Source organism: Natator depressus, chromosome 1 (assembly GCF_965152275.1).
Source record: "Natator depressus isolate rNatDep1 chromosome 1, rNatDep2.hap1, whole genome shotgun sequence".
Classification (NCBI taxonomy): domain Eukaryota; kingdom Metazoa; phylum Chordata; order Testudines; family Cheloniidae; genus Natator; species Natator depressus.
The window spans coordinates 106,678,926-106,701,457 of record NC_134234.1 but is presented as its reverse complement, the minus strand read 5'-3'; positions in this window follow the sequence as shown (position 1 = coordinate 106,701,457).

Sequence of the window (22,532 nt, the reverse complement as noted above, 5' to 3'; positions counted from 1 at the left end):
GTCACTATAAATCTAGCTTCACAAAGACCAATGTCCAAAAGAATCCCCATCGATTGCTAAAAAAGAAACCAAACCAAACCCCATGTTATCTATGGACTAGAAAAATAAAACACTGAGCTAAAGGAGCTAAATTGAGGTAGCCCCTGGGTGGCAGTGCACTCAGCTCAACCACTATTCAGATATACTGAAAGAAAAGTACCTCCATGGAGAAAAACACAAAGCATCATTTCCATTTAGTGTACTTTTTATGAAAACCAATCTCTATGCCATGTAGCTGGCAAGGTCATTGCCTTTAACTGGAGGTTTGCTAATATCTTGTGAAGGACTGGGTGGTACATTGGATGACAGGAATATGCAGTTTGCATTAATACCTAGACACTAGACAAGATGGCTCCAGCATTACAAGACCATGTAAAAGCATAGATGCCCAGGCAGCAATGTGAGCATGTGTGCAGACATCTGTATGAGAGGATGGCAGCACATTCGGGGGCAGTGCAGTCTCTGCTGGCTACATTATTGCAAACAGTTCCAGTATATCATTAAAGCACAAAGTGTAGCGTTTGTAACTTGTTACTGATACCGAGCACCTGGCGATGCCACATGCTGAGCCAGGGCCAGCCCTAGGTGTTGTGCCCGCCAGGATGGAAAATACTTTCAATGCCACCCACCCACACCAAGTGGCCGAGAGTTATAAAAAAGCAGTGCGGTACCCCCCAGAGGTTGGCAACCCTATTTGTCAACCCCCTAAAACCAGCCCTGTGTTGAGCACCTCCTGCAAGGTGCTGAGTGCCCTCAGCTCCCATTAAGTCCAATTTTGCCGGTATCAAGCCCTTATATGGAGATAAAAGATCATAACAACATTATGAGCAAGTGAATGCTGGGCACCTGATTTATGCTTACGGGTGATTTAAGACTATATTGGCCCTGAATACCCCAAACCTCTGCCACTCTCCACAGAGTGGCCAACAGTGCATGCTGTGTCTACTGCCTAACTCTGAGCCAGCAACTTCCAGCCCTCTCACCTCCCCCTGGGTCAAGTCATAATGTGATCTGAGACACTGACACTGAGTAAAACCCTAGCCCCATTGAAATCAATGACAAAATTCCCATTGACTTCAGCTGGGCCAGGATTTCACTCTATGAACTCATAACACATCACTGCCTAGGTCCTGTCCTGGGAACAACTGATCTGCAGCCAGCTGACATTATGTCTTGTCCTGTGCTTTTCACTGAGCCACTCTTGTGTTAAGACCCCCCAGGTACATCTATATGGGAATTAATGGGAAGCTTTTTGATGTGCATCTGGTAACTTGAAATATGCAAGTCACACCAATTGCATGCACGTGAGTGCCTGTTCCATTTTCAATTTGTATCTTGTGAACCTATGCTGGTGCTTTGCTGTGAACTGAGGGTGTAGTGTTCTCAAGGGCTATCCCATGGTCCTTTGCTTTGTGGCTGAGCAGCATGCATCATGGGATTGCTTTCTGGGTGAATTGTGGGATGCAAAGCGGAAGCCAGGAAGGTTCAGACTTTTCAGAAACAAACAAGTTTCCTCTAGTCTCCACCTGTCTAGAGGGCTCCTGCCTAGTGGTTAGCACCAAAGATGGCAGTTGCTGCTAATGGGTGTAGTCCTCAGGTGACAAATTCCACCTAATGAGTACAGTTCAGGGGCAGCAACTCTGCCTAGTGGGTGCAGGCCTCAGGCAGTGTAGGGGAACCCAGGCCCAGCCACTCCACCAGGTTCTGACCCAGGCCCAAGGAGGCTAGTTTGGCTTTGCTTACCTTGCAGGGCCTTGCCTCAGCCTCAAGTCAGCTTCCCTGGGTAACTTCCTACCTCCTTCTGCATCTCGGCTGGCCACTGTCCAGCTCTGTGGGCACAGGCACTGACTTTCATTTTTCCCAGTGGGTGCTCCACCCCTGCTCTGCTCTGAGGCCCCACCCCCTCTCTGCCTGAGTCCCCACCCTCGCTCCACCTCTTCCTTCCCCCACTCCCCTCTCTCTGCCAAGGGCCCCACCCGCCCGCTGTTCTCCAGCCTCCCCACAGCGCCTCCTGCCAAACAGTTGATCGGCGGCCCCGGAGCACCTACCTGAGTCCAGTGCACACCAGGTTCTTACCCAGGGGTTCTCTTGGCCTCTAGTGTGAGACCTCTTGCCCCTTCTAGAGCAAGATCCTTCTCTGGAGTTAGGGTCCAGGGAGGTCTGTCCATTGTGACTCTTCTCCAAGGACAGTGGGTGATCCTTGCCATGCTAGGCTTCTGGCCAGTGTCTGGGAGACCCTTGACTGAGACCAGGCCCTCTTGGACCTGCTGACTGCAGCCCTCTGCCTAGGAGGCTCCCTTCTCTGGGAGCACCTCTTACAGGCTACCCATTCTGCTGGGTTTCCTGGAGAGCTCACCCTCTAGGCTCCCTGCTCACTCAGCCTTCTGGCTCAGGACTGTCTGGGAACCTCCTTTCCACAGGATCTTCCTGTCCCCTTTGGAGTTCCCCTCTAACTTGGCTTGGGTAACTTTTATTAATTCCAGGTATTTGTTTACTAATCCACCACCTTAGGCAGTTATTTATCCCTGGAGGGCCTTCATAATGCAGTCACAGGCAGACTGGGGCCTACCTCCCCATAAAGGGCAGCTGCCCAGTGACACCCTCTCCCGCAGACACCCACCCCCCCACTGCATCTCCATAACAGACCTCTCAGTACTCCTCTCCCTCAGATCCATACCCATAGCAGACCCCTCAATATCCCTTCTTTAGAGACACACCCAATATGATGGTTCTCGGAGTACCCAGGACTGTGAGTCACCTCATTAAGCTCTGCCTCCAGCGAGAAGGAGTCTTGCCTATGGTGACTGGGTGTTAGCTCCCTAACACCACTAGCCTTTCAGTCACTCAAGCACTCTCCTCTGGGTCATGCAAGCCCTGTCTTTGCCTAGTAGGTTAACAAGAGGTGCACGCCAGTCCCTGAGTCCCCTGAAGCATTCCCCTGTGATATCCAGCCTCTGACACTGACTACCCAAAGAAATCCCAGCTCTTCTTCTTCCAAAGGAGCAGTGTACCCCAATTTGCCAGTTTTACATTAAATCAACACTCCTGTGTAACGCATAACATTTGTGAGCACTTATAATAAAACAAAAGAAGATTTATTTAAGAAAGCAATTCCACTGGAAACAAGAGAAAATGATGGAAACAAACGGTTACAATACAAAACAAAACATGAACTAGGGCCTATGAGTATTAATAGTTACTTTCCCTATCAAATAAAGTAGGTTCAGTCCATTGTTCAGTCCCCAAAGTTCAGTCCATTGCAGAGCAGGCTGGCTTCATAGGAACCGGGATCCAATCTTTCTTGAAACAACCCTGCTCAACAAGATGTATCCTCAGTGAAGGGATGCAGAGTGTCTTTCTCCATTGATATGCTGAACCAGTCATTTGTCTTTATTCACAGACTGGGTGATCCTTTGTCTGCTATAATGTTCCCTTTTGCCTTCAAGTGGTATCTATGCCTATGGTTTATCTCTGATGGTTTTCCATTGACTTTTCTATGTTGTTGCAATGGTGGACAATTGAACTATACATTAAACAGTCAGCTAGTCAGGGAGTGGGTGACAACTCCCTCCTGCTTGAATGGGCCGTCACTGAGGCATATAATTCCCGGGTGACTCACTTTCACGCCAAGACCATAAGGGCATAATTTTCAATATTGTTACATTATTACTTTAATATTACCTATACACACATCTTGCAATAATTATGGGTATTGATACATTACAAGCTTTCAGTAGAGACTTTATATGTTACACTTTGTGGATAAATATAATGAAAGCGGTGTATTAGGTGTAGAGAGTTTGTCAGGTCTGAGATAGGAGTTGCCTGTAAAGAACTGTGCACCCTTTGCCGGTTAGCACCAATGGGCCTCTGTGTCACATCCACTACATCCAATAACAGACACCCACTATATCCCCCTGGTCCAGAAGCCCATCCTAAACAAACACTCTTCCATCACCATTATAGCTCCAGTTCACCCCACCTTCTGCAACCCATTCACAGCCCACATTAGCACACCCATCCGCAACCCCCCCCACACACACACACTCTTCCTGCCTCCCCTCAGCACACACTCACTCTACCCACCTCCATTAATCAGACACACACTCCACTCCCCTATTTCAGCACCCACCCAGCCACCTACCCTATCCCAGGCTTCCATGAACAATCAATGTTTTTGTTTCTGTGGGTAAAGGAGACATTGAGAGTGATAAAAAGTGCACAAGGATTTTGTCATATTTTTGTGTTGCTTGCAAGAATGTCAGTTTGATATTTTTAGAGGGTTTCCGGGTAGTCCTGGAGGAAATCTTTTGATTTTGGTCTTTTCTTTTCTTTTTCTTTTTCGGTAATCTTTACTGTTATTCTTGTTGTTGAAATTGTGAGTTCCGGCACTTCTTTTGTTATGCCTCTGGCACTGGATGCATCAGTAGCAGCTCCATCAACAGTCAAGGTAGAGTGGTGATTTTCACTTACACCAGAGTTTCATTTCCTGTATTTTCTATGAAGATCAAAGAATTTTTGCACCAAATTTGCAATTCGTGAAGACCATGTTGATATTTACATTTAGGAAAATCTTGAAGAAACTCATTCACTCTCTTCAAAGTTCTCAACTAGTGTTTCTCAAACCTTTCAGGTTGGCACCCTCTTATTTAAAGTAAAAAAATGTCATGACCACTTACATTTACTATAAAAGTAAGAATAAAAAACATATATATGATGATGATGATAGTGATAATGATAAGTCGAGATCATTTATGTGTGTGTGTGTGTGTGTGTGTGTGTGTGTGTGTGTGTGTGTGTTTTGAGAAGGTATCAGACAACACTTGACCTTCAAAGGTAAAGTGTGCAGGAAGTAGAAAGAGCAAGATTTTCTTTGGTTTCAGATTATAATAAAAATGTTAATGTCTCACAACTACCCGTCACCCCAACTGCCTTTCATGAACCCTTGAGGGTCATGACTCACCAAGTGAGAAACACTCTTCTAAACATTTAACAGTGTTGCATTGAGTAAATCTAGCATTTGTAGCCAATCATTTATTTTGATTCCCTCTAGCTCAGCTATCTCATCCCTAGAGACTTGGGGGCCAGATTCCGTGCCGCATCTTCTGAGAGGTGCCCGTCACGGAGAGGAAGGTTTGTAGGTTAACAGAGACTCGGCTTTCAGACTTTAAAAATCTGTGTGTGTTCATCAATAAGCTACTTTTAATTTTGTTTACTATGGAGTCAAAGTTGTGGGCATGCACATGATTTTAAGGAATTGGATGAGTATATGGTGAAAAAGTGTGTAATGGAAGTGAAAGGAGTGTGTGTTGTGTGAGAAAGAGTCATCCAGCTTACTTCTCTAAATTCAGGTCAAGGTTGTGGGGCTGCTGTTTGGGGGCCATGAAGAATTATGTACAAACTGAGGAAATTTGATCTCAAATCCATGAGAGACCACAAGCACGGAACCCCACAATGTCATCTGTTGAGACACTTTTCAGAGTACTTAAAACAGCAAGGGAAAGTTGTCCTGCATAACTAACAACACGAGGATGCACAATAAAGAAATGGCCACATGCACATGAAAGCAGCTGATCCCTTGTGCCATAAATACACAAACACACTGTGTCCTTCACTTTCACAAGGTAATGTGTGCTAAACCTTACAGAGATAATGCATTTTTAATGAATGAATGCATTTTTAATGCATTCATCCTTCCCTTCATTCAGAAACTATCAGCTTCTCTTCGAGAGTCCATGGAAGGAGATGAGTGCCTGAGCAGGGAGTTATTTTCAAATGAACCATGTAGCTCCCGAGGCGCAATCCTGTACACTTGTACTGCATCTCCTTGTCATTAAAAAGAGATATGAAATGGCAGTACAAAAACCAGTGCTTGGGAATGTAGTTTTATTAAGTGTCACTGTAGATCTAGATTGTAGCATAGATAAGGAGCACTCTCACTCCTGAATCCAGAAGGCTGCTGCACATTACAGCACTTCCTGGAGTTTAGCAGAACACGTGGTGCATTTAGATTTACTGTAGTTCCCAAAGATTTTGACTGAAGTTATGTGATATGAAAGGAAATTCTGTCATCCCCTTTAGCCCTAATTTCTTGCATAACTTAAGAGTGGTAGAGTTTACTACAGAACGGCATGTTTGCAGAGTTTTTAAAGCCTAGGAGCAGCAAAATGAAAAATGACAGAAAATGAATGAACAAAACTCTTAGCACCAAACTGATAAGCTAATGACATTCCTGGAGGTGGCTACTCTCTTCCCTTATCACTGGGTGAGAGTGTGCATGACCCCCCTGAACACACATTCAACTTCCGCATGTATTCCTTGCTGGGAGAAGCATCACTAGGTATTTAGGTTCTTGTTTGGCTTTTCAGAAAAAAATTATGGACAACAGAGAGAAAGTGGGTAAATGTGCTGAGACCAACAATTACCAAGCAGGTACTCAGTGGGCAATAGGGAAATTAAGAAAGCAAGGATCTTCCTGAGATGCGTTAGCCCCACTACTTCCCATCGTGGCAACAATTGCTCCCATTGTGGATCAATTCCTACCATGTACAGCAAGGAGAACCCTTGAGGATTTCCTCACAGCAGCTGTGATAAAAGGACCCTTTTCCCCCTATGGGCAGAGACTACTACTTTTGCCTTTCCTTACCTAAGGACCGAGGGTTGGGGGAGGGGGAACAAAAACAAAAACACACCTATGGAAAATTAAACAAAATGAAAACAATTGCCTCCAACCTTTTTGCCCTGTCAATAGGAAAATCTTTAAGTACATGGGTGATATAGGGTACACAGGCCCTGTCACTTGACTGGCAGGGAAGGGGTTAACCCTCCTACCTAGGAAGGACCTCAGCTACTAACAGTTAGAGATACTGAAGGAGTGATCATATGACTGAATTAAACAGGGTCAGCTGATAAATGGGCAGCCTCTAAGCTCATTTGAAAGAGGGACCTGTGGGGAGAAGGAAGGGTTATCTGCCCTAGAATCAGGTTGATGAGAGGATGCATGAGGAAGTGTTTTGCAGAGGCTTGGGGAGAAGGCCTACAGGGAATGGACATGCAGGGCTGACAGGAGATCTGGGTTCTGGAGTGGGCCCAGTAGAACTCCTTTACTCAGAGAATTGTGGGGCTGAGAGAAAGTGGGGCCTGAACCCCCAAGGAAGGGCAGGCAAAGCCCTGATACAAGTGAGGAGCTGAAAGGCTGCTTATTTTGTTGTACTTCTTGTTTACCCTGCAAAGGGGGCCAAAGGGACAGTTTATGATTTGGCCAGAAAGCTAAACAGTTAAAAAGCAGTGAAATTGACCCATCCAAAACTGGGAGAAGGAAATGCTTAGACCTGGGAGAGGGGGAAACTGAGGTATGGTGCCCCGGGTACTAAGGAAGGGGTGACTGGGAATTTTCTTTTGTGTGTTTGTTTCTTTGAATGCTGAGTTGTCAAAACTGAAACGTTTAACATTTCAGTTTTGATGAACTCCTGCGGCAACAGGCTGGTTTCTGTTGGAAAACTGTCTGGTGGGCTGCTGGGGAGTCTGGGTTTCCCATGTGTAGTAACTAAGGCCCCAAAGGTACGAGCAATTATTATTTAAGAATTACCCAGGCATTAAGGCCTTTTTAAAAAAAAATAAAATAAAAAAGGAAGGCTCAGAGAATAAAACCCCAAGGTCTAAATGCTATATTTCTTCAATAGTCTGAGGAAACTCAGAGTTGCTGCAGCCTTTTGCAAGAGTGTACCGCTGGTGCAGCTAAAGAGACTTTCTTGTTTCCATGTCCGTGAATAAGTAACTGAATTAAAAATCATATTAAATTAATATCAAACACTGATATTATATGATGTGCCAAACACAGTAGTAAGATAGGGAACTTGATGGAACCTAATTTTATAATTAAAGTGTGTATTAAGGAAAAACAATGAGGAGTCCTTATGGCACCTTAGAGACTAACAAATGTATTTAGGCATAAGCTTTCGTGGGCTATAACCCACTTCATCAGATGCAACGAGTGGAAAAAACAGTATACAGGTATAAATAGACAGCACATGAAAAGATGGGAGTTGTCTTACCAAGTGGGGAGTCAGTGCTAATGAGGCCAATTCAATTAGGGTGGATGTAGCCCATTCCCCACAGTTGACAAGAAGGGATGAATATCCTCATTGTTTTTACTGATACAGGCTAACATGGCTACCCCTCTGAAACCTGTGTATTAAGGGGAAGTCAACTATAAGTAATACAGCTTTGGGCAAAATTTTGTAACTCTAATGACAGGGTTTACCTCCTGGGCAATCCTGAGAGGACAAAGTCATATTGATTTCTTGTAGTTTAAGTGATAAAGTGAAGAAGTAAAGCTAATGTTTACAATCAAGCATGTTTATGCTATCAAGTGAGGTACACCTATGCTGAAAGAGGCAGTAAATAAAAGGAACTGAAACTAAATAGTGTGTTTATAAGGACACTTTAGCAAAAAGTGGAATAATCAGAAATCTAACTGTTTGACTGATAATTCACAGACTCAGCTCAGCCATATATATCAACATCTCACCATTGTTGTTAAAACAAGCAGGAGAGAAATGAAAGATTAATACAGCTGTTCTGGCCTGTTGGAGAACCTGCTTAAGTGACTTTGCATTGCATAATGGACTCTTAAAACAAGTCTAAAGCAGCCAGCGTTCAAGGTATGTCGCAAGATGTTTGGACCAACAGTTATGGCCTAACTTCTTACATAAGCTGGTCTGACGAGATGTGTTGCACAGAGACTGGAAAATTCCAATCCCAGTTGCAAGAACTCAAAAGCTGATGTCTTGTTCCCTGACTGGATGGTTAGAGAGGATGACTCATTTTGGTTGGACGCTTTCAATCTTTGGAAGAAGCATGGGTCACCATCTGATTGGTTCATGCCAGCGCTTCCAAGAACAACTAAGTTGGACCACCCAGTAGAAATAGTATAAAATGGTCTTTCCCCTTCAGCACATCACTTCCTTAAAACTGAAGACACCTGGAAGGGAGAAAACTGGAGTCGAGGGCTGGCCACCTGGGACTCCTTCTGGTGACATCAAGTAAGTATCTTGGATAGGCACCTCTTTCTATTTTCCAGCTGCTGGGCTTGCCTGCTAGCATGCCAGGAAAAGACTATTATCATGTTGATTTAAACTCGTGTCCTGCTGTAAACAATAACTGAGCTGAAAGATGATGGCTGAGCAACGATCTGGTGATAAATAACATGGAGACTGCCTCTTGCGGTAATGACCCAAATCGGTCATTTAACCACTTCCTGAAACTGAGTACCTAAGTAGTAAGGAAGTGTACATGCTTCTGTATGTGTTAAGTTTGTCAGAGTTAGAGTGTTTGTGTTTGTTTTGTAACAGGTTCCAATCAGGATTGCTGTAAAATAACTGGTTGAAAAAAAGGGTAGGAATAAATGGCCAGTGTTCACAGTGGAGAAAGATAAAGATCTGGGTCCCTCAGGGATCTTTGTTAGGACCAGTGCTGTTCAACATATTCATAAATGATCTGGGAGAAGGGGGTAGATAGTGAGGTGGCATAGTTTCCTACAGTACAAAATTACTCAAGTCCAGAGCTGACTGCAAAGAGTTATAAAGCGATCTCACAAACTGGATGATTGGGCAACAAAATTGCAGATGAAATTCAATGTTGATAAATACAAAGAAATGCGCATTGGAAAACATAATCCCAACTATACATACAAAATGGTGGGGGTTAAATGAGCTGTTACCGCTTACACAAGAGATCTTGGAGTTATCACAGATAGTTCTCGAAAACATCCACTCAAGGTGCAGCAGAAGTAAAAAAAAATGCTAACAGAATGTTAGGAACAATTAGGAAAGAAATAGAAAATATCATAATGCCACTATATAAATCCTTGTTAAACCAACATTTTGAATATTGTGTGCAGTTCTGATCACCACTTCTCAAAAAAAAAAAAGAAAAAAATTATAATTGCAAAAGGTACAGAGAAGGGCAACACACATTATTAAAGGTCTGGAGCAGCTTCTATATGAGGAAAGATTAAAAAGTCTTGGACTGGTCATCTTAGAAAAGAGATGACTCAGGTGGGAGGGATATGATATAGGTCTAGACAGTCATGAATGGTGTGGAGAAAGTGAATAGGGAAGTGTTATTTATCCCTTCACATAACTAGGGCCGTACCAAATTCACGGTCATGAAAAATGCATCACGGACCGTGAAATCCGGTCTCCCACCATGAAATCTGGTCTTGAGTGTGTTTTTACCCTGGACTGTACAGATTTCACAGCGGAGACCAGAGTTTCTCAAATTGGGGGTCCTGACCCAAAAGGGAGTTGCAGGGGAATCACAAGATTTAAGGGGAGTTTTGCAGAACTCCTGCTTGATATGGTTATTTTAGGGGGACTGCAGTATTGCCACCCTTACTTCTGTGCTGCCTTCAGAGCTGGGCAGCCAGAGAGCAGCGGCTGTTGGCCAGGCACCCAGCTCTGAAGGCAGCGCCCTGCCAGGAGCAGTGCAGAAGTAAGGGTAGCAGTACCGCAATACCCGCCCTACAATAACGTTGTGACACAGTAACGTTGTGACACCCCCGCACACAGATCTCCTTTTGGGGTCAGGACCCCTACAATTACAACACCCTGAAATTTCAGATTTAAATAGCCAACATCATGAAATTTATGATTTTTAAAATCCTATGACTGAAATTGACCAAAATGGACCTTGAATTTGGTAGGGCTGCACACATAACACAAGGACCAGGGGGTCACCCAATGAAATTAATAGGCAGTGGGTTTAAAACAAACATAAGGAAGTACTACCTTACATAACACACAGTCAACCCATGGAACTTGTTGCCAGGGGATGTTGTGAAGGCCAAAAGTATAATTCGGTTAAAAAAAGAATGAGATAAGTTCATGGAGGATAGGTCCATCAATGGCTATTAGCTAAGATGGTTAGTGAAGCAACCCCATGCTCTGGGTGTCCCTAAACCTTTGACTGCCAGAAGCTGGGACTGGACAACAGAGGATGGATCTCTCAATAATTACCCTGGTCTGTTCTTTCCCTCTGTAGCGCCTGGCACTGGACACTGTCGGAAGATACTGCACTAGATGGACCATTGGTCTGGCCCATTATGACCATTCCTATGTTCTTAAAGTAGCTTTAAAATTGAACAAGTTACTCTTAACTAGAATTATTGAACAGTGTACATATCTACCCTAGTTAATGGTTTCACATTGCCTTTCAAATTCTCAGTGTATATAGACATAAAATGAGACCAAATGTGCAAACTTTTCAACTGCATTTAGTCTGTACAGTCTGTCAAATGTAGGAGTTTATGACAGATGGTTAGGACTGTTTGTCAGATCCTAAGGCTAATATAGTTCATTGGGAAACAGAAAACAAGTGTTGATTACTGTAGACCCATTGGGAAGGAGACCTTGGTGAACTGGCATGTAAGTAATTGACCAAATTGTTGTGTGATCTAGCTTTGGATTGTTTTAGCAACACTGGAGTTGCTAAAACCAATTGGCCCAAGTGAAGCCGTATTCTGAGGGACTCAGTCAAAAATCTAAACAGTCATGTTCCCAGTATAGTAACTGAGTATGTGTTAATCTCTATTGTGTTTGTGTGATTTGATTCTGAAAACCTGAATGGTTATATCAACCAATTTTGTAACTTATATAGCCAAATCATAGTCCAGTACTATTTTTGCCTTCTTATATCCTATACTATTAATGGCTATTGTTAAGGATATTTAATAAACTCCATAAAACTAATATCAACTCTTGATTCCTGTTTCTTTAGGTAAGCAATCAAAATTAAAAGAACCCTAAGAACGGTGGTACAGGTAATTAATTAAGCAGCTGATTAATTAAGGTTTGTTTTGCCCTATATTTCTGAAAGGGATCAACTGTAGCCCTGCCATGCAGACTGTCCTGGGGCCAGGAACTGCAAGGGTTCCAATGTCTGCTGTTCTGTGGCAGCCTTGCCATGCGAACTGCCCTTGAGCTGAGGACCCCAGGGTTTCCAGGGTTGTCCCTGTGGAACCTGGAACCTGAGACCCCCTGCTTGATATGGAACTCAGGGCCCCCGACTCCCTAGGTTGTTTCCCTTTCATTCTGAAAAACTGAATGGAAATGTGATTTCCCCCCAAAAACAAACACCACATTTTTGGAATCTCCTTTCTGCAGCAGATTTCAACATTGCTTGTTCTCATAACCTATCAGAATGGAAGTTTTCTGGAAATGTCCAAATTTCCCTCGGAATGGAGACTGGGTTTCAGCCAGCTCTGGCACTAAGATGATTTTTGTCATAACACACAAAAACACAATGGTCACTCAGAATTGCCCAGTGGTCAACTGAATCAATCCACAAGAGAGAGACATAGCAGCTTATGCAGGAGCTTGGGCTCTCAAGTCCACCCAGCTCTGTAGGCTTGAGAGCCTATGCCACAAAATGCATGCAGCTATTTTTAGCATTCTATTTTAAGCCCTACTAGCACAAGTCTGTTCAGGGTGGAAGGCTTGCTTCCCGCTCCAGTGTAGCATACCCTTATTTCCTTTGTATTTGTTGCAGTGCTTCTGTATTATTTAAGAGGGTTGGTAAGGATTTGGTGTTGGGCCAAGTGTGTCCTCCTGGGTTCAGCAGAGAACATATTTACAAATGCTACCACAAGTTGGAGTGCCTGTTTCCTTTGTTCCCAGCTTAGGTTTTCTTTCAGGGTAGTAAATGGTGATCAGGGAGGATGCAGGTGTGGGGTCCAAGCTCCAGGTCATCAGTGTCAGACGTGATGATAAGGCCTTCCTCGGATTTCCACGGGTTCAGCAAATTTATGTGATAAACCTGTTGTTCCTTCTTCCTTCCTTCCTGATTGTCGGATCAGACAGTTCACTACTTCATAAGGTCCCTGCCACTGGGCCTTTAGTTTACGTTCTGAGCTTGGCAAAAGCAACAAGACCTTATTGCCCAGTTGGAAGACCCACAGACATGCCCCTTTCTTATAATTCCACTGCTGTATCTCGTGTACTTTCTGGAGGTTTTCATAAGCAAATGCTCCCATAGTCCCTTGCCTCTTTTGTAGTTTTAGGATGTATCAAATGACATTTTTGGCTTCCAGGGCTTGGGCTTACCATGTTTCTCACATGAAATCTAGTAAGTTTCTGGGCTGCCTTCCATATAATAATTAGAAAGGAGAGAACCCTGTTGAGGCCTGGGGGGTTTCCCAAATAGCAAGTAGTAATGCTGGGAGTCGCTGATCCCAGTGTTGAGTGTCCTGGGCAATATATTTTGAGGAATATTCTTAAAGGTCTGATTAAATAGCTCAACCAAGCATCAGTTTGAGGGTGGTATACTGATGCCTGAAGACTTTGATCTTCAACAAGTTGCAGACTTTCTGCATGAGGGGCGATGTAAAATTGGGGTTCCCTACTCCATCAAAATCTCTTTGGCGACCCATGCAAATAATAATTTCATCTACAATTATTTTTGCACTCATGGATCACAATGGTACAGCTTCTGGATAGTGCATGGCATAATCTATGATCACTAAGATGTGTTGGTACCCTGTCGCACTTTTCTCTAGGAGCCCTGCCATATCAATGCCCACCTTTTCGAAAGGAACCTCAGCCAAGGGAAGGGGTTCCAGCATTGCTCGTAGGATGCCTTTGAAGGCCACTAGTTGGCTGTCCGGGCAGGAGGCACAGAAGTTTCCTTTTTGACCTGTTTTTATTAATTTAGATGGAATAAATAGGCTAACAGTGTTAACATAATTTAGTTTTTGTCCAGCTTTAAACTGTGTTAAACAATGTTTGGTATATAGAGACTTCAGCCTGCCTAGTACCTTGGCATGCATATCATTAAGCATCCTTTTAACCTTTTATTAAAGATAAAGAAAAGGAAAAAACAGTTAAGGCATTTGAAATGTAAAGTAATAATACTTTCATTTTAACAACATCTTTTGTTTCTTGTCTCCTTAGCTGGAGAGAGTTTTTAAGAGTGAAAACCCCTTATTTGACAGTCTTTTTAGAGGGTGTAAAGAGGTAATAACTGTCCTTTTCGGGGGAAAACTATGTTAGTTGAGATGGGCTGGAGCTGTTAAAGTTTGGTCTCATTTCATCCCAGATTGTGTTTGGGATTCAGCTAGAATCAGTAGAGATGGCAATGTTATCTGGGTCCCTCTCTCTGGCCTGGTCTGGGCAGGACATCTCTCAGGCTAAGGATGAATGTCTGGGGTCCCACGAGATAGTAGGATTGGCATATGGCAGCCATGATGGTGAAGCTTGCTCCAGTAGCCTCTGTCTGTTTTTTCTATTTTTCTTTAAGGAGTGTGACGGGGTGTTCACCCCACGCTAGCCCTGAAGGGGCTAAGGAAGTGAGAAGACCCAACTAGTGAGATATGCCATGCATGAAGGGTTTAGGCTGGAGAAACAACTCCTGACTAGAAGATGAAGCTCAGCTGAGCAAGTGTGGGCTTGGCTGTATAAAGCCAGGAAGCTGGCAACAGAAATGGCTGCAATGAGGAAGTCTGTAGCCAGCCTCTGTCATTTTAAAAGTACAGCAATATGAAAACAAAGTTTCTGACTGGAAGCCTATGTCACCCTTACCAAAGGACGCATTTTATGGAACTCTGGAGAACCCTACAATCTTACTTGGCTTTTTCTGCCTGTGCTACATTTGTTCCGTTTAAAATGGATGCCATTTCACAATATCAGGACAGAAACTTAATTTCACAGACAAAGTGGAGCCCACTTGTCAGCAATCTGGTTTTGTTTTTCAAAGAACAAATTTGTTGTATGTATGACTTCTAACTATACTAGAATTGGTTTGGTGTGTAAGCAGAAATTTGGGACTTTGATTCTTTTACTGTACATAAAATGTAACTACATTTGTACTCTCTGAAAGCAATTTGCACTGTCCATGTTTGGATATATGCCATGTGATTGATACAGGTAATTTCCTGAGTGGCTCTTGCAAATTCTGTCCCATATTCTCATTCTTTGATCGCAGAACCCCTCAAACTGACCAGGACAACTCAGAATCCAAGAATTGTTAACAGCCATTTTGTGAACCTCTACTCACAGTTAACAGTCCTTTATACCATAAGTAATCCCACTGAAATCAAATGGAATACTTGTGGAATAAGATATTACTCAATGTAAGGGGATGACAGGGTGACTGATGATAAAGTATCAACCGCGCACTGATTTATGCTAAATCACCAAAAATTCAAAAAACAAAGAAACAGGACATTGCAACTGATTGAAGAAAACATTAAGAAAGAGCATGCCACATACAATATTGCTATCACACCTGGCCCCAGAGAAGCGCAGTGAATAGAAGGTTGCTTATAAACAGCGGGGCCATGGTACAAGTCTTCTAAAGACCGTTAGAAAAAGATATGTTTTGGGTAAGTAGGGGCTTAGTCAAGGAATTTATTGCTCTTCCAAGAACAGCTGCAGCTTGTTTTTTCTAATTAGAATGGCTCTCTCCAAACAACCTTCCTTTTGAGTCTGAAGCAGAAACAATGTATCTTAAATAAATAAATAAAATAAATAAGCAACTCCAATAATGTTGCTGTAAAACCACAATTGGGAGTTTACATTCAAAGGGGGCTGGGAAGGCTTTCACTATTTCAAACCACCTGTATTACATTTGGAAAGCGTCATGTCACTCTGCTCTGACAATTACATGTTTGACCTAAAAATAAATAGGTTACATTGTGTTCCATTTATACACACACCAGCATATTAGCTTTTATCTACAGGCTTCCTGCCATTTGACCCATATGGGCAGACTCGTATGCCCACAAGCAGTGCTACTTTAAAATCAATGAGATTTTGCAGGGGCGTAATTTTGCTGCCACGCAGATCAGACCGCAGGATCGGAGTCCTAATTTATAAAGCTGAACATTTTTGTTATAGTTTGTTACTGAAAACTCCACGCTAATTTTCTTAAACACTCGCTTTCATAAATGTGTTTGTATTGCCTCTTGACATGTGACTAACAACCAAGTCGCTTCTGGAATGTTCAGCTGAATCACTAAACACTTCAGGCCAGATTCTGATTCCCTTATTCACATTTCATTGGGATTACTGATTGAGGGGATCAGAATCTATCATGAATAAAATAAACAAAAGTGAAAAAAGATAAAGAAGAAAAGCTGATTTAGTCAATCAAAAACTTTGTTTTCCTTCTGTCTAGTGGGTGTGACAGATCCTTTCGCTCTCCCATTAGAGCATGGCAAATTCCTCTCTCCCCTCCCTTTTCCCACACCCTGGCCATCATCCTTCTTGCTAAGGAGGATTGGGAGCAACTTTCTTTGGCGCCTGTAAAGTATAAATATAGCTCCTTAATGAGCTAAAAAACCCTGCTGTTGTGAAAAGCATGGAAAGCCTTTCTGTATTTTCTAAAACATCTGGAAATCTAGTGGGTGCAAATATCTTGAAAAGGAATGGAGTTTTTTTTTTATTTTTTCCCTACAAAAATAAGGTGCTTATTGAAGTGAAAGCAATAGTTAGAATACCAACTCAGGTAAATGTGCTGAGCAGGTTCCCCGTTTGTGCCAATGCATTTTAGGTCCAGACTTTTAAAGAATTCAGTGCTAACAGTGCATATTACCACCTTCATCACTGTAGTATCAGAGCACCTGTTAGTAGGACATTAAGGGATATGATTAAAATCTATCCTGATCTGCTCATTCTCACTTGAAGTTCAAATTTTACAATGAATTAGTTGTAATTTTGAATGGAGATGCGCCAAACACTCTTTTCAGAATATTGTATAGAACAGTAGCTTCTAATTCTGTGATAGTGTACAAAAAAAATGTAGGTCTCATTGCAAATAAACTAATTGTCAATTACAATTCAAAATATAATAGAAATCTAAGGTAGACTAGCGGATTTTGAGCGACTTGGCCATGTATGGTAGTCCATGGTTGCTACTTGAATAGAAAGCCTGTGCTTGATAGTGGGTGTATTTTTCTTTGTCAGTGACAATTTTTTTTATTTCTCTGAACAAGACCTCAAAATTGCATATATAAATACAGCACACTGAAAAGCTACATTAAAACAACATTATTGATGTTGCAAAGACACAAATTAGAAAATACCAGAATTAAAGTTGCCTGTGCAACCTTGATTAGGCTGGTTTGTGCATATGCATGATCCAGCCTTTAATTATATAACATACTGTTTTTCCCCACAGACCCTTGCCTCATTCAGTGCACAGGGTGGATGGTGCTCACTTAGGGAGCTGCTAGTTAATATTTAGTTTTCTCATCATGGCTCAGTGTGTGGCCTCCATGCCTTATATCCTGCACAGTATTCAAATTATTATTTATTTATTGGCTTTTCTGTGGAACGCATCACTATAGTGTCTGAGTGCTTCACAAAAAGAAAAGGAGTACTAGTGGCACCTTAGAGACTAACCAATTTATTTGAGCATAAGCTTTCGTGAGCTACAGCTCACTTCATCACAGTCACTAATGAATTTATTTTCAGTACACCCAAGTAAGATAAGGGGTATTTATTATTAGAGCTGGTTGGAAAATGTTAGACCAAAAACATTCTGTCCAAAAATGCCCTTTCATTGATACCAGAATGTTTCATGGACATGCCTCAGTTCCAATTAAAATTTTGTTGGAAAAGTCTCAGGTCCAGAATGGAATTTCTAGTCAAAACCAGAGCAAGCAAGAGGCACTCACTTGAGTGTGGGAGACCCACATTCAAGTCCATACATTGCCCAATTGGAGCAGGTACTTCTTGAACATGGGAGTGCCCTAACCATTAGGCTGTTGCCTGTGTAGGAGGGAACAGTCTCATGTTTTCTCATGAAAAGTTTTGAAAGGTCTCATTTTCATTCAAAAATTGGCATTAAATCACATTTTGAAACCTTGGAATTTTTTGAGAGATGGAATTCTTTTCTGGCCAGTCCTAATTATTATCCCTATTTTGCAGATGGAGAACTGAGGCACAGAGAAATTCAGATTACAAGGATCCACTAATTTTGGGTGCCCAATTTGAGACATCTAGGACCTGATTTTTTTTCAGAGTAGTTAGCATTACATAGCACTTCATAAGTTCAAGAGCAGTTCCTGTGGAGCTCAATTGCAGAAGTTCTAATGGCACACTGATGCAGATCAGATCTCATGGTCTCAGATGGGCACCTACAAAATGAGAAATGCACAATTAGAGACCACCTGTGAGAGGTCATTTTGACTGACTTGCCTACATAGGAACTTTATGGCACAGGCAGGGCTAGAATCTAGTTCTCCAGAACAGCAGCCAACTGCTTTAACCATGAGGCCATCCTTTCCTCTGCTTGCAACTCTCTCCCCCATTAACTACACATCTTTTTACTTCCTCAACTAATGTGGCATGGCTCCTACAGTCAATAGCGTCCTTCACTACATGACTGAATCAGTCCCAGAACAGGTCTATCCTGTGCACTGAATGAGGCAGGAGTTCTGTGGAAGAAATAGGATGTGATCACATAATTAAAGTTGATATAATTCATCTAAGAAGCCAAATTAAGGTTGAAGAAGCAACCTTAATTCTGGCATTTACTGAATTTGGAGTACTTGGTTTTGCAACCTTAGTGTTATTTTAATATGTGTGTGTGTGTGTGTGTGTGTAATTGTGACTGCTTTAAAAATTAAAAAAAAAACAAACACAAATTCCATCATGTGCATCATACAGACACCTACATGGGTCATCAGCAGGGTTGGAATCTTTTGATCTACTGCACAGACCTCTGCCACATAAGTTAACAGAGTAGTAGTAGGATGTCATCCTCTGTGTGGACCAACACTAGTGGGGGATGGGACACACATTTTGCCAGGGGGTTTCACTGATATTTGCTGACAGTAGAGGAATGGTGAGACTCAAGAATCTTAGATTCCATTCCAGGCTCTGAAGAGTCGTGTGCTCTAGTGGGTATAGACTCTTCTGCCTGTTTCTTCCAAATTTGGCCACTTCTGTCCCTTCCCCTCCAACCTCTCCCTATTTTAGTCCTGTCTCTTTCCCAGCCTGGCTCCTCATCCCAGTCCCATACTCAGTCTGTTTCCACTCCTCAGGCTTCTCATCCCTGTCCCAGTGTCCTTGCCCAGCCATTCCTAGTCTCCCCCCAGTTCCCTCCCCCATACATGGCCAATTTATTTACTATGAAGTTTGAAACAAAAATCCAGCCTGAGAAATTTTTTTTGGTTTTTGTCAGGTTGGAGACATGAGAGAAATCCAACCTTTAGGATGGCTCTAGGAAAGAATGATTTAAATGGGACCATTGTTGAGGTAGGCTTCTTTTCTCTCTCTCTCTCTCTCTCTGTTTAAAGGCATTTAAGCTTGAAAACTTCATTTTTAGGTCTGAAAAAAAATACACCATGCAGCACCAAAATAACCCTTTTTATATGATGGTTTGAGCTAATGCACAGCAGTTTATATGTGGTAACCTTATCACTGCTCTGGTTTTATTTTTATTGCTTTGAGCTAGAGAGACTGAAGACTGCTGTTATAACTAGTCATATGGGGATAATTTGCTAACAAAATGTATAGCTTTAAAGGTAGGTGCCATTCAGGACTCAAGCTATCTGACAATGTCCCAATAATTTGTAAAGAGATGGAATTTTCTGACATGGTTCTAATTCTTTCCCTGAAGCTTGCATGCTTCACCTTGGTTGTGCAGAGAGATCTTTGTTGTGAAGAGGTCTAGTTAGTAATCATAATATCCTAGGGGCCAGTCCAGCTGACGGGGCTGGTCTGCGAATAGCCTGGCAGACTGCACATAGGGGTAAGTACAGCAAGTGTCCAATTGTGCAAGATGCCAAAAAAAGTTAACTTTGCTTAGCAGCTGGGAGAGGTGGAGCTGTTTTTGGAAAGGAAAAGAGGAGCCAAGCGTCTATGAAGTACATAGTGAGGCATGTGTTAAAAACTGAAGTACTGGAGGCACTAGCAAGCCCAAAAGTTAGGTGTCTAACATGAGCTCTGAAGTGTTGATACTTGGTAAGGACTCAGTGCTGTAGGGGGCCTGAGTTCACCTCTTCATGATGCTTCTTGGCTGCGTCTCCTCTTCCTACCTCAGCTAAGAGGTTAAATATATGTGAACCTGCCAGTAGCTCCTCAGAGTCCACTTGCTCAGCTATTGAAACTAACTCCTGTTCAAGTCAATGGGACTTGCAGGTGCTCAGCACCTCTCAGTATATGAGCCCTAAGAAATGAAGGGCCAGAATCTGGCCCCACTCCAGCTGTTTTGGGCTTCTCTGTTGGTACAAATTATCAGGAAACCCAGTTTAACCAGTAACCTAGGAATTCACCTTGTATAAGGGAATCCCTGAGTGCAGTGGCTCTGCAACAGCTCCTATTGATCCCAGTCTTTGGTTTTTTTCAACCGAAAAAAACCCCAAAAAACCCCCACCACAACCAATCCAGACCTCCCCACTACGATTATTGCTAGGAGCTGGGGCTAATTGTAGCAGTTGGATCATGTCAAAGAAGTTATTCATGACAAGGGGGAGAGCTAGAAAACATTGCCGGGCGGGAGGGGGGGAGGAGAAGAGATAGAGAAAAAGGGAGAGAGACAGGAGGAGAAGGGGAACAGGGGGTAATTAGCATGACAGGAGATCTTGGATTTACTAAGAGGCTTTCTTTGAAAATTAGGGCCAAAAGTATCTCAAAACAGCCTAAAAATGTACCGGTTCTGAAGTCCTGATGAGTAAAATATTTATATAAAAAACACTGAACATACATAACCCTTTGCCAGTCAGGAGCTGAGACACAAATCCTCAGACATATTCAGGCACAGATTCCCATTGATTGGAGTTAGTCACCTAAATACCTTTGCAGTTCTGGGCATTAGTGACATCCATAAATCAGCTACTTGGGACATATATTCATTTTTCATATGGTAGAGGCTATAAAATTGCTTTCCAATGGTAATGGTTATGAAATATTTCAGAGTAACAGCTGTGTTAGTCTATATTCGCAAAAAGAAAAGGAGTACTTGTGGCACCTTAGAGACTAACCAATTTATTTGAGCATAAGCTTTCGTGAGCTACAGCTCACTTTGAAGTGAGCTGTAGCTCACGAAAGCTTATGCTCAAATAAATTGGTTAGTCTCTAAGGTGCCACAAGTACTCCTTTTCTGGTTAGGAAATAAGGTATACTCTTTGGCTTACTTAATATATGGCACATGTGGTAGAGTGAAAGGTTGGGACCCTTCGTTTACATAAACTAGCAGCAGCCAATTGCACCCTTGCTGATCTTTCAGATAAAGTAGAAATAATGGATTCTAACGATGTGTCTCAAATAAAACCATCTTTACCCAATTTCTTTGACTTTGGATCTCATAGACAAAGAGGACCAAATTTGTGCTACTAATTGATATGAATGTGTTATTCATACTTACCTATCTCAAAGTAGGGTTGATGTTCTATAGATTCATCTGTTCATGTGTATACAGCACTTGGAAGATTAAAAATACAACCTAAATGTTAATAGAATATATAAACACTTAGGTCTTCTCTTATATTTGAGTTAAAATTTAGCACACATAACAGAAACTGTTTAGAAACTATGCAGCTGTTCAATTTTGATTATTGCTCACTGATATACATTACAAACAAGAAAGGTACTAATTCCATCAACGACAAACTATTTGTAACTTGCTCCTGTTGAAGTGTGCATGATTGATTATAAGTCAAATATCTTCCACTTCCTGTTCAACACACAGTTTTTACAATTGGGACTTTAATAAGGCTGAACCCAATAAGATAAACCTGTCTACTTGAAAGGATCCTATTTATAAATCACTGGCCTTCAAACAAATGCCCAGCATACATTGGTGTCTGACCTTAGCAGAAACAAAACCTAAAGGGGATTGAAATGTGCACTGTAATTATACCACTTTTCACACGATATCATATTTAAAACGAGTTCCTAGAAGCCTCTCCAGTGAACATAGCTCATGTGTCAAAACATTCAGCTTAATTTCATAGCCTTAAATATATGACTTGCTGAAGTGTGAATGGGTCTGGAAGAAAATAGAACAGGGAGGGAGGACTTGGGAAGGCACGTGTGTTCATGTGTTCTGTAACCCTCATGTTGATTAGTATTTTCTCAGGCAAGTGTCTCATTAAATTTGAATCTATCAATACTAGGGGAAGAGTATAACTGATTGTGTTCGTTTCAAACTATATGAAGCTTTCCAGACTGACCATCTTTTGATGGAAACCCGATTAGTTCACACAAGCTAAGCTGCTTCAGACCTGTAGTGACATGATGACTCACTGGTGTGGCACCTCCTGCTGGTCATCCTGGGAATTAGCTCTCCGGCATATGGAGCGCCCTCTGCAGGACCCAATGTGTTGCCTGCCGCTGGCCCCATGTCCCTCCTGGACCCCAGTGCCCCTTTCCCTGGGGGTTCTGCCCCAGCAGTATCCCCACACTCTTTGTCTCCCCTCCCAGGGGAACCCCCAACCCTCTAAACCCACCTTGCCTAAGCGGCTATTGCCAGTCATCATCTAGGCCCCG